General features: G+C 42.1%; 1 pseudogene; it reads right to left on the bottom strand.

Annotated features, from left to right (window-relative positions):
• Positions 1-7,240: 7,240 nt before the first annotated feature.
• LOC136767353 (toll-like receptor 13) lies at positions 7,241-16,585 on the bottom strand (annotated as a pseudogene).
• Between the last annotated feature and the right edge of the window lie 876 nt (positions 16,586-17,461).

The raw sequence follows: 17,461 nt of genomic DNA, 5'->3' as shown, positions 1-17,461 counted from the left end.
TTTTTACCCTTGGCCTGTGTCTAGCCTCTGATATGCTGGAAACTTGGCTGCGCGCTGCCGGCCTGCTGCTGCAGGTTTTTTTTTGTATGTTTTTTACCCACTGTATCCCCTGAGGGTAGGGCCAGTGGCGCGACCAGGGCTGTCTTCTCAGCTGTTGAAGGTCAGCATACTTTGATGCCGTTTCCTTCGCCTTGGCTGAGTGTTTATGCTCAGGTCAACAGTGGCCCCGAAGTTTGAACAGGCATAATTGATGTATTGAGGAGGATGGACATCTCCTCCTGCAAGGGCAGGTGATGGAGGGCTTCCATTTGAGGTCGCTATCGATGTGTCGATCCTTGTCGAGTGCAGGGATCTGCAGTGTCTGTCCCGCAACGGGAACTGCTCAGCCTAGTGACACTCTCCCGTGGATAACAGCTCCAACACACACACAAGAATATCTGAAAGATGGGTAATTTACACAGTAGATCTCTGTGGAGGAGCCAAAGCCAGCTCTATGTGTGAGAAAAATTACTGCAAAACGCACAGCAGATCACAATGGGGGGACCAAGGCCGGCTCTGAGTGAGACTCCTGCTGTGCACTTACGTCCGAAGAGAAGCACAGCTCTACGAGAAGACCGAAGTCTAAAAAACTCAGAAGAGCGGTGAGCACACTTCTGCACTTTTAGCATGCACACAGAGTGAACGAAACTAAAATCATGTTTCACTGGCAAGGTGAAAGAAGGTTGCTACTGTGAGGAGGAGACACTTCACAGGCATGGGGGCGGAATGCCTCCTCCCAGCAGGAGGTCAGAAGGCTCTTCCCATTTGGTCTGTAATGGTTGTCTTTCGACTTGAAAAGAAACTCTCATTATATTAAAAAACATGAACAGATCTTAGTTTAAGCAATATTAATGTTATATATTAAATTATAAATGATGTTTGGTGTAAAACAACCAGGGCCTGAGCCTTCCCGCTATTTTACAAAGAAAGCTTAAAAAATAAATATCTGCATTTATCTATCAAATATGAACGTCATTGACCTACGTTTATATATATACAATATTAATCGTTACTTTAAGGAATTAGCAGTATTTAACATAAGAAACTAAATAAAGACAAGGGTCATTACCTGTAAACAAGGGTCAGTGAAGTTTCCAGTGAAACGTAATGTAAATTCACCTGAACTCACCTTGCAGTACGACAGCGCCACCACACATGCATACTAACACCACAGCTGCAATATGTACACAGAAGTGCATCTCTATAGACATACGCAAACATCTAATGTGTTTAAAGTTAAATATATACAATTTCTATGTATTTGTGCTTATTCTGGGAACACATAGTAAAATCTATTAAATACAAACTATCAAAATGAATAGCAAGATGTACACAAATCCATCACCTGTTTTAATCTATGCAGTCTTACACAGCAAAACTAACACAAGAAGCAAATCAATGAGGGAAATATTAAATAGCAGTAATTTACCCACAAACTTTTGAATTCATGTCACATGTATTATAAGTATATGCATATCAAAATCACAATTCTCTTGAACATAGACAGTTAGAATTGAATGTTCAACATTTCTCAGCTTGTAATCACACCAGCTACAGTCCTTTGCCTTTCTTGGTAATCTCCCAGGTCCAACTCTTTTATTTCTTATGGGGGTGTTTGTTGTGAGAGAACCTGCTTTAAAGGCAGTTGTTTGCTAAATATGCAAAATATTATACAGGTTTAGAGGGAAGACATATATATATATGTGTGTGTGTGTGTGTGTGTGTGTTTAAAATTGAAATAGCTTTTCAGTTCCAGTTGAAAGTACTTAATTTTGTCACACATCTGACTAAAGCACGTCTTTTCCGTTTTTCAGGCAATTGACAAGTCCTGGTGGAAATTGACACTAGAGAAGCCTCTAAGAAATATTGAAAATAAAGTAACCACCAACATGACCGTAAAATTAATTAGATGGCTACAAAAGCGGAGAATTGAGCAATGCTTCAGAATACCTGGCAATGTAATGAGAAACATTACATAGAACATTAAACGCAATGCTATATGTCTTTATCTCTGCTCTCTCTGTGTCCTTAAACAGATCTCTCTAGAAGGAAGCTTTGGTTTCACTTCTCACATGTATTTCTTCCTGTTCTTTATTTCTGAATAGTGTCTATTTCAATATGGATTCAATGCCTTTGACCACATATACACTTGGAAAGGGCCGGCCAACCCTGGTCCTGAAGAGCCACAGGGCCTACAGGTTTTAGTTTTATCCAGATTGTGAACTGCTTATCTGAGCCAATTGTGGGTTTAAATTAGGCAAGATTTCCCCGTGTTCAAGTATCCAGTGATTGGTGATTGAGAGAGACCTAGAAAACCTGCAGGACTGTGTCTCTCCAGGAACCGAGTGGGCCAGCCCTGCACTAGCAATGTGATTATTTTACAGATTCAAAAACATCACGATTGCTCACAATCAGCTGATTTACAGTTTCTGTTTTTACTGCACAGCAAATATTTTCCATATCAAATTTCTCACGCACAAATTTCTCATGGATGAGAGAGGAAATTATTCCTCTTATTATTATTTTCCAAGAAATGATCCATTTGTTTTTCATTTAAATATTGTTGGTTATAAGATCTCATTAAAGATGTAAAAAGGTCCAATATAATTTGTCTTGATTTCATGAACAGCTGCATTTTCAATAAGGTTGTGTAGACTATTGATATTCACTGTCCTTGATATGATGTAACATAATGCAACAAACGTTCACGAACCATATTGATGTCACATCCACAGCCCAACCATCCACAAGTTCACCGCCAGAGGTCCCTATTGCCACAGCATCCTCTGTCTCTGTCCTTGGATCTCCGGCTCCGTGTACCTGATGACTCTATTATTGTCCCTGCTTAACTGGATCATCACCACCCCTGCCTCTTATTCTCCTGCTCATCAACACTAGTATTTATTCCCCTTTGCTGAGCGTTCCAGACCTGTGTTTAGCTTCCTTGTTATCGCCCCTCAGCTTTCTCATTTTTGACCCTCGTCTCCCGGATTACCCTCCCTGCCTCGTTCGCATCATCGACAGACCTCCTGCCCGTGTCCTTGACGTCGCCGTTAGCCTGAGCTCTACTGCTCCTGTTGCCGGCCCGAGAGCCACTGCTTGTCTGACCTCTCTGTCCTGCTCCGCGCCTGGGTTCTTACCTCCTGTCCTCTGCCAGAGTCACAGTCGGGCTGCAGCCACTGTTTGTTGTGCTCTTCCTCAGTTACTTCTCCATGAGCACGCCTGGGGTAAAGGGCACTGTTGTGCTCCTGGATGTCCTGTATCAAAAATCAGATAATGTCAACACGCACAAGCAATACTGTAAATGGGTTAACAGTGGTACAGTATGTTGTACTTGCTTTAATTGTAAGGTCATTCTTGAAATGTGTAGTTGCTCTGGAAAAGGGCATCTGCTAAGAAATAAATAGCAAAAACATAGCATTACATTCATATTAAACTCTAATGTGTGTTGGACCTCTATGTCAGCACTATAATCCCTTGTTTGCAGGCAAATAAAATTCAAAAATACACATTGTAAAGCAGTTAGGGGATACATGTTTGTAGGCTGACCTTTAGCTACATGTCAGATATGAAAATAAAGAGCTCTCTACACCCCACTTGCAATCAGATGGTCTCTGATGTACGATCAATTCTCAATGAGGAACTGTTGTGTCCTACTCAGGCCCTCTAGCTCACACCATGTACTGCTGGCAGCTTCATTGCTCTTAAAAATAAAATTTGTGAAATACAGAGTTCATTTCAGTCTAAGAAATTATGACCATAAAGTAATGGTTAGGGACCCATAACTGAATGTTGTGGGGTGTAATCCCAGGATGAATGTGTGTATCTGTCAATACTATTAACATAGGTTTAATTGAATCATTGGAGGATGTTAATAAATACATGATATTCCTGTACAAGTTGGAGTGATTGGTTGATTTCACCAATTTTCTGTCGCGTCTCAGGTAGAGCAGACCAGAAATAATAATTTACATGGATCCCACAAAAGAAAAGCTGAAGCTGGTTTGCACTGTAAAAAAAACACCCTCAACTCTCGGTGAAAACACAATTATACACATTTATTAAGGAGAATCACAACACACCTCCACTCCTCACTGGCGCAAAATTAGCGCACCCTTTCCTTATATAAGGTTTTTAGACAACCAATCAGCTTTAGCTGAGCTTCCCACTAATTTGACCTTACTATTTGGCATAACTGTGAACTTTGAATGTACATACCACACTGTATGGGACTGTACATGTGTGTACCCACTATACAGCGTGTCCAACTCCAAAACACAAATATCACAGCAAGAGGACTGTCCATCACAGCAATCTTTCAGCAGACTGTGATGGCAGCACATTCAACTTGTGAGTGCTATGTTTTTCTCATTTGTTTGTTTGTTTTTTATTTTAATGTGTGAATACTGATATAATTAAATAGTAAGAGTTGTTTCCGAATGCTGATATGCTGTGTGTCCATAGCTCGATGATGTAAAGGCTGAAATCAAGACAAATCATGTCAGTCCTTTCTACACCTTTAATAAGATCTTTTCACCATCAATATTTAAGTGTATTATTGCACTTTGTATTCCGCTTATATTTTGTAAGTCACCCTGGACAAGGGCATCTGCTAATAAATAAATAATAATAATAAAAGTTAAATACAAATGGACAATTTCTTGGAAAAATAACTCAAACAAAACTGTCAAAATATATTTGCTGTAGCCTAATTTCCTCTTTCATTCGTGAGAAATGTTATTTTACATGTAAAATATTTGCCTTTGGGTGTTTATAATACATTTGATTGTATATTACACCTTTTCAGAAACTGTATTCCAGGAATTTTACAACACTTGCAGTGCAGTAAAAGCAGAAGCTGTGAATCAGCTGAATCTGAGCAATCGTGATGTTTCTAAATCTGTAAAACAATCACAATCCTAGTGCAGGGCTGTCCTGTGGCCCTCCAGGACCAGGGTTGCTCGTCCCAGTCCAAGTGTATATGTGACCAAAGTCATTGAATCCATATTGGAATAGATGTCACGGGTGGCAGTGAACACTGAACCCAAACCTAATCCCACTACACCCAAGATTATTATTGTGAGATGGGGACCCGCTACCACCCAGTGTTCCCGTGCAGGTTCGGCAAGATCTCAGTACATACAGCACAGGCTTCAGAAAGGCAATAAGAAGGAAGTTTATTTTACACAATGAATAGCCACAATACAATCAGTAAAAGGGGGGGACAACTACCAGGGCACAAAGTCTGCCATTCCCAAAGGGCTCAATCCTAATCTAAAACAGTTTAAATTGCTTTTAATTATCTGGGCAAGTAAATACTCAAATCCAATAGAAAAGACTAAAAGCTACAAAATTAAACTATGATAAAATCCTATACTAAAATCCTAAAACTAGGCCCTAAAAAACAAAAACAGCAGCCACGAATGTAAGAACAGCAACTTTAAAGGGAAATAATCCCAATACAATCCAATAGCAATAGTAGTGAAACAGGTCCCAAGTTGGCCTGAGATGAAGGCTCTCGTTCCGGGCTAAGGGTGCAGGTCCCTCCCTGCGTCACTCTTCCCCGATCGGACCCGCTTGTCAATGCAGCCAACAATCAAACAAAGAAAAGGGGAGAGAGAGAAAGAATAGAATAAATGTTCCTCAACCCAGCGTTTTCCGCAAGGAGCCTTGGCACCCACGGAGGCTTAACTTTTACCGGCTGGTAACCTCACAGCCGGTATATCCCCACTCCACAGCCAAGCCTGCTGGTGCTGGTGCTGGTCTCCTTTTCCCTCTAATCAGGGCGGCTTCTATCCAGGTTGTCCGTGCCGAGTGCTAACAGGTGAAGTGGCTGTGAGTGAAGGTCGGCTGTGTCCCGTGTATTCACACACAAATAATGTGAAACAATCCAAACATCAATAAATCAATTAGTGATGATAAAACAATTAGTGAATAATTAGGAACAAATAAAAAAAACAATAAAGGATATTATAAGTGAAATAAAGAGAAACACAGAACCCCTGGCACCCTCTGTTACATAGACACTATTCAGAAGTAAAGAACAGGCAGAAATAAATGTGAGAAGTGAAACCAGAGCTTCCCTCTAGAGAGATCTGTTTAAGGACACAGAGAGAGCAGAGATAAAGATGAGTGCATCCCATGGTCAAGTAGTCAATTCAGTTCAGCATGCTTGACAATATCCATCAAACACAAACAGGTTTTACAGAGACGTTTCTGAACTGCATTCTGCTGCTCTTCCTGTTTAAACTGCGAGGAAAAACAGCAGAGGAACTGGTTTCTCTGTTTCAGTGGAAATGAACTCGGCTGCCTAATATTAGTTTCTTACTGAGCAGGTAATTTAATAGGCTGTGATGCACTACAAAACAAAAGTCAATCCAAAAAATCAAAATACTGTTTTTATTGAGAAGTATTTTACATTACAAAATTAAAGGACATTCAAAATTGTAATACTTATGATTAAAAAAAAATTAAACAATTCTAAAATCACTTAAAAATTTTAAAATCTTAACGTGATAAAAAAAAACTAAAATAACGTGCAAAAAATCACAATAGTAAAGAAAAACATTCAATATATATACAGAACAATGCAATAGCTATCCTGCACCTCAGGAGAGTGGAGGGAGGGGGGCATCTGTGATGTCAGTTCTCTCACGGGGCTGGTGCTGGTGTCCATTCAATCTATGTACAATTATTCCTTTTAGAAATGTGTTTAAGTACAAAACAGGTGTTTTGAATACTTTTAATGCAACCATTAAAACAAAACAAATTGCAGGCAAGTGAATTGAAATTCTGTAAGTGTTGATACAGGAAGCTTGAGGCATGTTAAAAAAGATAAAGCATTTCGGCCCCTCGGTACACCCACGGGAAAAACCCCAGCAGAGCTTCTACTCATTGTCAGGATATCACACACAAACTTCGACTTCACTTGAACTGAAGAGGGATACATGAGTTCTCTGAAAAGAGATTCATATTTTAACTGAATTCAACCAATTGATCTGATATTTGTTAAAAAAAAAAAAACTATGATTATTTGTATGCCAGTGATCAAGTGATTAAAATGCGATTACACACAAATTAAATCTGCCAATGCCACTTATGACCAATTCTGCTGGTAAACATGCTTCAGGACTGGCAACTTAGAAATCTAAGATAGTTGTACTTGATTATTACTCTCTCCTGTGATTCTCCTTCAACCCTCTTAGTCAGTCGGCCGCCCACTGGCTATCTTGGCCTGCAGTCGGTCCCAGAAGGCCGGACGCTGTCTTTCGTCCTGCGGCCAGTCCAGGTAGGTCCTGGTCTTCACCAGCCGGGCTAGCCTGTGGTGGGCCGACAGCAGCACCGGGGGGATCTCCTCCAGGAACAGCAGCATCAGAACGTCTCGCCGCTCCACCTGCAGCCGGTAGGTGGCCAGTCTCATCTCCAGGGAGCACCAGCCGCTCTGGAGGGAGTGGCGGCTGACCACGCAGAGGGTTCGGCGGCTGCTGTAGATGCTGTCTGTGATGTTGTCCACCACGTCCTTGCCCGGCTGGAAGTCGCGGCTGTGCAGGCAGAGGCGCAGGAACGGGGGGCCTCGCTGCTCCAGGTTGGGCAGGAGCTCCTCCAAGACCCAGTCCTCGTCCTTCTCGCAGTAGGAGACGAAGGCGTCGAACTGGTAGCGCCTCCCCGCATCCCCTCGGCGCGTGAGGTTGGCCAGCCAGCCGCGGAGGATGTAGAACAGAGCCAGCAGGTAGGCGCCAGCCAGGTTATAAATCAGGACAGCGGACATGAAAAAGAGAAGGCCGCAGGCTGTCGACACAAACAGAATGAACTCTGTTTCGAAAACACAGCTGCCCTGCACAAACTGGAGGAAATTCGCCGTGCCTTTCGCCGCTGGGCACGTCACGTCTTGCAGGTCAGGCTTCCACACCAAGGCCTGCAACCCTGTCTGTGCCTTTGCCCAGGTGACAAACCAAGCGTTCTCGCAAAGGCAGTAGACATTGAGATGTATCAAATACAGAAACTTCAGGTCAGCCACGGCATCAAAGAGACCATTCCCTCAACTGACAGGGTTGGCAATATGGAGAGCAAAGGATTTCAAGGATGTGAGGTCCTTGGTTAGGCTGATCTCCAAGGAGGGGATCCTGCAGTTGACCATCACGAGAGTTTCAAGTTGGCTTAAGTTCCTGAAAATCAGGAGAAGATTGGGCTGCTCAAACAGGTTGATGTTCACAAGAATCAGGCGTCGCAGTTTGGTGAGGCTGTTCAGATCAGTGTAGTCGATGAATGTTGCAGACAACTCGGAGATATATTCAAAGTCTTTGACATTGGGGACGTACTTGGCCATGAAATCGGAGCCGCAACGGAGTTGTTCAGTTTTAGCGTGGACCTCGATGACATGCTCAAAAAACGGTCTGTGACAGTCAACAACGGAAACAGACCGCCCCCTCAGACTGAGAGTGAGGCCAGCACTGGGATGACTGTCACCCCCGATGGCGATACGAACAGACCCTCTTCTCTGGCAGCCTCTTGAAGAGCGACGTCAAATTCAACATGGAGACCAAAGTTTCCAAATTTCCCAAACTGAGATCTTCCAAAGAAACTTGATTCTCAAAAGCACCCTCTTCTATGCGTGTGAGTGGGTTCCAATCCATAGAGAGCGACTTTAGGTTTCTTAAGTATTCAAAACGGTGTTTCTCAACCACAGAAATCTTGTTGTGCTGGAGATTCAAGGACCTCAGCCTCAGCAAGCCTTTAAACTGAATTAATAAAGCACTTGTGTTATTTGGATTTATCCTGTATAAAGGCAACACACACACACACAAGAATAATTAATTTAAGACATTAATATAATTAAAATGATAATAATACCATGCAAAATCCTTTTTTGATGTAAACAGAAAAAAAACGTACATTTCATGATGAAAGCGAAAAATGCAGCTTTTGGAAAATTTCGGTTTTCAACAGTGAGGTCCCAGGTGATGGAGAATTGACTTGCTACTACATACAATAAATGTCCAAACCTGTTCACTCAGGTGTCATAGAAAGCGGCCATGAAGGGTGTAAAAATTGAGGCAACAGAGACAGTAATATTCCAGTGGAACCAAGTATTTTACTATAACTTTAAAGTCCAGAAAAGTCAATCCAAGAAACATTCTTGAACCAAAAAGAGTCCATAAATTCACAGAAAAGAAAAAAACAAAGATGAAAAGCAAACTAAACCAGCACTACTGGAAAACTCTGAATCCCAGTGAAATCTGCATTAGGCACAACACAAAAGGCACCACTAATTGCTAGTGACCCTTCCTCTTAACCAGCGGAAAGAGAAGACCCCATCTTGTCTGTATGTAAAGCATTTATCATTCCCGCAGAAATGGAAGCGTCCATATTACAGAGGGAGGGAAAAGACAAACCGAACAAACAAACATTCCCTTTGGACAGCATCTATGAACAGAATAATCAACAAGGATTAACACTTCTGTCAGTCTAACTGGGTAATACATTACATGTAAAGACCAAGTAATTATGTAGAGTATGCATCTCCTGGCACATCGCAATTTCCCCACCTCTGTGACAATATGCTTAAACCCACGCAATAGAGGAGATTGCGTGGCCTACAAGAGACCTAACTCCTCTCCAAATATACACTTCCCATCCCTGTATATAGATTAGTTGTATCGCAAGAGCCCCCTTTGCCTACAAATCATGTGCTTTTAAATAGACTCCTTATTTAAAACACTGACATCATTAGACCGGCTCCCGGAGGCAGACCCCAACCTGAACAGAAAGCAAATGTAAACCTGTATTTTAAGCCATCGACTCTTCCCATTTATTTGCACGTATGGGTGTGTGTGGACTCGAAGGAGAGTTGGATTATGAGGTTAAATGGAGTTTTAATACTGAAATATAGAAGCATTTACTAGAGAGAGAGCGAGAGATGGATAAACTGTCCTCGTACAACACACACATTAATGGCGTTCTTGTATTTTTGGGTTTCAGTTTTAGGATGATGGCTCAAGCCCGTTCATCACAAACAAGTACAATAACCCTCCTACTTCCAGCTCCAGTCCAGAATTATGCTGGCTGTATTGCCCTCTCAAGGCATGCTGTAGTACATCTGTAATGTAATGGAGATGCCTTGTGGAGATCAAGCAATAGTGATCTCATTTTGAAACTCACTTTCAAGAATGCAGTTTCTCCAAACGCAGGCCAGATGGTGATTCTCCAATCCCCCTTGTTTGAGTGGCTTTTGCAGTCCTGATTGTCTCGGTGTTTGCTCTGAAGTCCCCTTTATTTAGATCCCTTTTAAAATAAAATGAAGATGTCCTGTAAACCTCAAGGGATTCTCATCTGCTGCTCAGTCACTTCCTCCTGTTTAGGCTGCGTGGAAACCCTCATTTCAGCAGCAGCTCCATTAAGTGCATGCAGTCAGTCTCTTTTAGGGCTGTTTCTAGGCTTTTGGGGGCCCTAAGCAGGATTTTATTTGATGCCCCACTAACCATAGCCAACTTGGCATAACATGAAACTAACACAGGCTTATTAAGCCTACCATCTTGTAAACATTTGTATGAGCACACATATGTACGAACAAACATATAATGTATAGATATACATGTAAAGACTACAAAGGGACCGGTCAACAGCAACATCATCTATTATTAACAAAAGTCTGGAACACAATTGGACCACTATTGCATTATGAGACTGTATGGCGCTGTAATACAACACAAGCACTGACCTGAAGAACTGACCAGGTAACAAACTATTTAAAGCTTAATCGTTTAAAAAATATGTAAAAATCCCACTAATGAAATAAAATGAACATTGAAATCACTGTGGCCATGATAAGTGGACCCAGGTGCAGGGCTGCAAGGTGCAATATATCTCTTGCCAGAATAGTTTTATAAATAATTTTCAATACATATTTATATATCTACACACACAGATGGACAAATTAGTGAACCATGTGACAGGCAGAAATGATCCAGGTATTGCACAACTCGAGTATTAGTGTAGAATAAAACCAGCACAAAAATTAAATAAAACAGGAAGACGCTGGTGTTTCCATCTCCCACACCGTCCCCCACCCTGCTGGGCTGTGATCCTGGCTGAGGGTTGGACCCATACTGGATGACAATTGCAGGCTGAGAGAGAGAAAGAAAGAGAGAGAAAACTTCAGTTACACAAATCTCAATCCGAAACCCAAGTAAAATGCGTTCAAACCTGATGGTGAATTTGATTCGAAGTTTGTTTTCACTCTGAAAGTAAACTGTGCAATATCCACCACGTGGCCATTTTGCCACGATAACAAGCACTTCCGGGTCAAAACTCCAACTGCCTCTTGGTGAACCACCGGAAGAGTCTCTTAGTTAGCAGTTATTGAACCAAATTTAAAAATACGATTATTTTATTATGCAACACAATAAGTGGACAAATACACAATTAAGTTGTGGCAGTGACACAACCAATTATATTCGTTATTATTAACAGGCTTCAGTCGATCCACATGACTTGATAGCAACGTAAAAAGCCTGAAAACTCACCTGGGACAAACATCACAGACAGGCTGGACTCCGGGGCCTGGGGGTCACACGCGCCCCACCCTCACCCAGTGCAGCCGGGAGGAGACGGCGGCCGGGATCCGCGCGAAGAAGCGGCAGACTTTCGTCCACCGGGAGGGGCTCCTGTCCGTGGCCGGCGCCTCTGCAGCCCCTGAAATGCAGAGCGAAACACGCGTCACTGTTTCTGTCCCTGCGCCTCCCCCCGAGACTGTCCTGCTACCCTGGTTTCTGGATGGGGTTCGAAGCTCCCGGGTTGCAGGAAATAACAGGAACAACCATTTCTACAGCCGTGAGAACGATATCACAATTAAATAATATAATTTGGGCTCATCTCCTCAGATTGTACCTGATGGGAGATGCTCGGGCTCCAGCGCCACGGGCAGAGACGCCCTCCTGTCCCCGACATCGGTCTCTTCATCCTGGGGGTCTGCAGTCTGCTCCTGCCCCGGACCACCCCCACCGCCGGCTGCAGGGAAGTAATCTGCCAGGGGGTCAGGCTGGAAAGACAATTTACACACATGTAACATATCAATACACGCACAAAGCACATGAACACAAACACGGCTCACTAGAACAGGGCAGCAACACGCTCACTACACCAGCCCAGGATCATTAACACACCGGGTAGAGAATTGACACACTTGGTACTGCAGGGTGTTGTGGGTCTGTGTGTGTGCTCTGTGTGTTGGGGGCAGGGGCAGCTCGTTTGGGGAATCGTTGTGGTTTCCGACGTCCGCACTCACCTCGAAGAGAGGGGGGAGTATCGCAGCCAGCGTGGGAACCATCTCAGCCAGCGCCTCCATGCCCACGTTCATCATGTCCGGCCTGAGGGGCACGCGGCAGATCGGACAGTCGGTCATCCACGGCCAACAGTCGATGCAGACCAGGTGTCCGGCCCGGCACTGCAGGGTGGGCCGCAGAACGTACTCGTAGCACACGGGGCACACGAACTGGGCCTTCAGCTCTTCCTCGTGGGCCGATATGAGGTCAGTGGCTGCACCGCTACATGACTGATACAACGCAAGCACAAAAACACTTCAAAAGCACATCCGATAACGAATGGAGGAAGAAAAGGCCTGGTCAGTGGCGGGAATTGAACAAGAGTAACGCCACATTCAGACAAGTGCAGAAAAATAAAAAAGCATGTTTTCAAACTTGTGCAAAACTGAAAACTGAGTTAATAAGGGAAGAACTTTCATAAATAAATAACTCCTTATATATCTAAATGCTAGATACAGAACAATATAAATTGAATAAGTCTTCAGTGCAGACCCATACAATATTAACTGCTAAGACAAGGTGGTCAGAAGTGACAACTGGGAATTTGTTAATTGAACAGTATCCATAGAGAATAAAAATACAAACAATCAGTATGTTATATGATAAAATATATAGTATGTATAGGGGGGTTCAATAGGTTATTCTGGGACCCTGAGATGACAAGATCACACAAAAGCAACAACAAAAAATTCATACAGTTTGTATGATGCAGCACCAGGACTCAATTACTGAGTGGAAACTGAAAATGGACACATACAAAAGAATCTGTTAAATATACCAGTTAATTTAGGATGGAACGGGTGAATGACATGATGTGCATTTTTTGTGTCAGAAGCCATTATATTCCTAAACATTTTTTAAATAAATACATACATAGATACATATAAATACATATATACAATTATTCTATGATATCTACTTGATATGGAACCAATTTCATTTCATTTAAACGTAATTCATTTTTTGAGTTCTGGTGTTCCAAAGCCCCAAAATGTCAGGTGGTGCAACCGTCCGAACATATATGCAGAGAACAAATCTGTATTAAAAAGGTTATTTTACTCAATACAATTCTTAATCAAGTAGTTTGGCATAATTGTATGTTAAATTGCTTATAAATTATTAAAAGTTGTGAAACAGTGCTATGTAAAATGTATTCTACTTACAAAACAACTTCTGTCCAAAAAATGCATTCCTCCAAATGTCAAAAGGCACAACCCCCACAAAAGTGACCATGTCAGGTAGTATGACCCCTAGAAAACTTGTAGCAATTTCTGTTTTATTTTTATACACTTTACTCCAAGTTCATATAGGTGTTCAAAACTCAGGTGGCGCAACCAATAAGTGAAATGGTGCAACCAGAATTACAGTTACACCAATGGGAAAAAGTCATGTTAATTCATGTTTTTGAATATAATAAATACATATGAATGATCATAATAATCTTTCTGTATGATATTAAGTTATTTAAGTGCATCTATTTTAATTCATTATTGTTTCAAAAGAAACACCTGAACTACATAAATTAACCCAGCATCTCATCGTGAGCCTCCAGTCCAGTGACACAGAGTCATACATGAAAGAATGTTTGATAGTTAATTTATGTAATACACTGAATTTATGGTCAGGCTTATAAATTCATACATTTCATATAGAAAATATATTTTTAAAATATTTTCAAATATGTTTTCATGTGTGTTTTATAAGTGTTATAATGCCATTTGTATTTCATGAAAACAGTGATTGTGATATATATTTTTGCATTTTGTGGTACAAATTTTCTCTAAACGTTTCTGCATAGGTTAGGTTATTTCAATTGCACATTATTCCGTCATTTCTTATGCTATTTTCACCCAACGTCTGAGTGGTATCAAAATGTTCCTTACACTTCAATGGAGGAGAAGGTCAAGAATTTAAATTTCAAAAAATGAATTTCTGTTTTTGTGAAACAGCAGAAAATTATAGTACAGTTTGTCAAAAATAAAAACAGAATAAAACTTCTTTCTTGTTATTTTGTGATAATCAATTGTTATTGCAACTGCAAAGTTAAATCGTAAATATAGCTGTAACACCTTATATAATGTATACAAATTATTTAAAATAAGTTTTTAAAAAGTTTTTCTTTCTCCCTATGGGAAATTGGATGCTTAAAAGCATAAATAATTGTCAGTTCCTAAGAAATGTAATAAAAGCCCCATAAATAAAGAATTTAAAGAGACATTTAGTATGTCTTATGTATTTTAGACAGTATAATGATACATATGTACTTGTTTCCAGTTGTGGGAAATACATTAAAATACATTTCTTGGGTGGTAAAATCAGAAATCTTAAAACAAAACAAAAATGCCATCTTAAAAGCTACAAAACGTTGTGTGTTATCTGGGCAGGGCTGCTGCAAACTGCGCGTCTCAATTACAGTCATGCACGACAGATCAAAAACGGCTTTGACAGAAACACTACAGATGAAAACACTGATTTGTGTCTTTTTCCGAGACCAGAGTTGCGCCCCTGCAGATAGGGTATACCACTCTGTATAATATGTGTTTAATATTGCGTGAGGTGCGTCGCAGGAGCTCAGGGTCTCTGCGGGGCCGGACGTACCTCGGAGGGAAGGCCGAGTATTGAAGCCACTTGCTCCAGGGCGAAGTTGCGGATCCGCGGCTTCAGCGGGGCGCCGCAGGTGGGGCACTTGCTCCGGCACCTCCACGTCAGGCAGCACTTGGCGCACAGGAGATGCCCGGCCTTGCACTGCATCACGGGCGCCTCCACGCAGCCGCAGCACAGCGTGCAGGAGAACAAGGCCGCCACGGCCGTGTCGCTGCAGGACAAGGGTACCTTAGGAGGTAAAGGGAAAAAACACATCAGAAACACACCCGATCAGTAATGACGCACGAAACTGACACGTCGGTGAAGGAACAACTCACTGCTGTCTTTGTGTTTTTAATCCCCATTGCTATGCGGAAGATCTGTGGCTTCTGTCAGACGGTTTCTGCGAGCTGTGTGTCAGGGTCCCCGGGCCGCTCGTACGCTGCGCCTACGTTCTGACGACACTGTGACGTTTAGCCGAGGAGCGCTGTTATGACGTCATCTTCCTCGATCACGATCCCAGCAGCCCTTGCGGCTTGCCTGCGCGTAATCTTATATAGTCAGATAATCATTCATTTTAATGAAGGACACTTGCTGGGCGAAGTATATGCCTACTGTATATGTGGTGTTTGTACAAATGCCGACTTTGCCTTTGTGTGTGTGTGATAATATTTTAAATCCATTTGTATATGCTGTTTACAGTTTTTCCCAATTGTACCAAACGTTTGCTGAATCATTGGCTCATTTCCCCAAAACTCTAAACACAAAACACAAAACCACAAACACAAAAGGCAAAACTCTACAAATATCTAGCAAAAGCAAACACTGCATTCAAAACTGTTATATCTCTTTCCAAATTGTTTTTTTTGCATCAAAATCACAAACACACACGTGTCATATGAATAGATCTGTCTATCAGCCAACAACACCACTATGAATATCACACCAGTAGGTTTATGCCTTTTGCATTTTAAGTGCTACACTGTAGCTGGTTGTAAAATATTGTCACAGTAATGTATACCTACTCAAATATATATAAACAAACACACACAAATGTAACAGTTTCCATACCCAACAGGAGAAAACCAGGAAAAACATTCAGCAAAATAAAGGGTTTTCTGTACAAAAATAAAAAAATTAAAGTGACTAATTCTTTAAAAACTCTAAACACAAAAAGACAAAACGCATGCAAAATGTAAGACAAAAGAAATTAGGCTGCATCCCGCCTCCTATTTTGGTCTGGCCACAGCACCTTATCTACATCACATGTTCTCCCTGGCTAAACAGCGGGGAAAGAATCTTCTGGAGTGACGGATCCAGCCGCCAAAAGCCCCCACATGCCTCCTCCATTGCCTGGAGAAGAGGCACGCGTGCAAGAGGATGGCAGTCATATACCTTCCATTGCCATTCCGAAAAAAATCTTCAATTGGGTTTAGGAATGGGGAATATGGTGGGAGGTATAGAACAATAAATTGTGGGAAGTCGATGAACCAGTTGCGGACCAGAGCAGCCTGGTGGAAACTCACGTTGTCCCAGATGACAACATACCTGGGCTGCTCTGGTCCACCCCTCTGCTCGACGATGAGAAGGGCGGTGTTATAAGGACCAAGGCTGGCATGGTGATGGAGGACGCCTGCACACATGGTGATATTCCCTCTACGCTGTGCAGGGACATTCACAATGGCCAATAATGTTCCGTCCCAGTCCCCTTCTTTGGTGTTTCTCACACTGAGCATTAAGAAAACACTGTGTTTAGAAAAAGAAAACACTCTCATCAAAATGGAAGATTAATGTAGGAAAACAAAAACAATCCAGCAACACAGCCAGTAAAGAAGAACTTTATTTTATATAAAGTTTGATCCTTCCCACCCAAAAAATACAAATGTACATACATATAACACGTATGCATTTTGTATCATCAAGCATGAAAAAGTTACAGTATTGTACAGTACACATAAATGGATAGAAAAGAAAACACTGAAACCTCAGGCATTGTCCTGCCTGTCATGTTGATTTGGCCACATCACAACTGATGTGTTCCCTGACCAAGCAGTGGGGGAAAAGTGCCTAGCATGGCGGGTCCATCCTTGGCACACCCCTGCGGTGATATCGCTGCAGGCCTCCTCCATCGCCTTTAGAAAACTCACGTGCTGATGAGGGTTCCGATCATACACCTTCTATCGCCAAGCTGAGAAAAATCCTCAGTTGGATTGAGGAAGGGGGATGTGGTGGAAGGAAAATCATTTGGATCTGGGGTGTGTGTTGGTGAACCATTCTTGAATTAGTGCCACATGGTGGAAGCTCAAGTGGTGGAAGTGGTGTGGCCTGGGGCCCTATGTTGTCTCTCTGTGGGTTGGAACAAAAGGTCATACACTGCATCAAGGAATACCAGAAGGAGTTCTGTGTTGTATGGGCCAAGTGTGACATGGCGATGGACAACCCCCTGCTGACTGATAGCAGCACACATGGTTATGTTTACACCCCTTTGTCCAGGGATCTCCACCCTTGCTCGGTGGCCA

The sequence above is a fragment of the Amia ocellicauda genome, chromosome 14 (genome assembly GCF_036373705.1).
Source record: "Amia ocellicauda isolate fAmiCal2 chromosome 14, fAmiCal2.hap1, whole genome shotgun sequence".
Classification (NCBI taxonomy): domain Eukaryota; kingdom Metazoa; phylum Chordata; class Actinopteri; order Amiiformes; family Amiidae; genus Amia; species Amia ocellicauda.
This window is presented reverse-complemented; position numbering and strand designations above follow the sequence as displayed.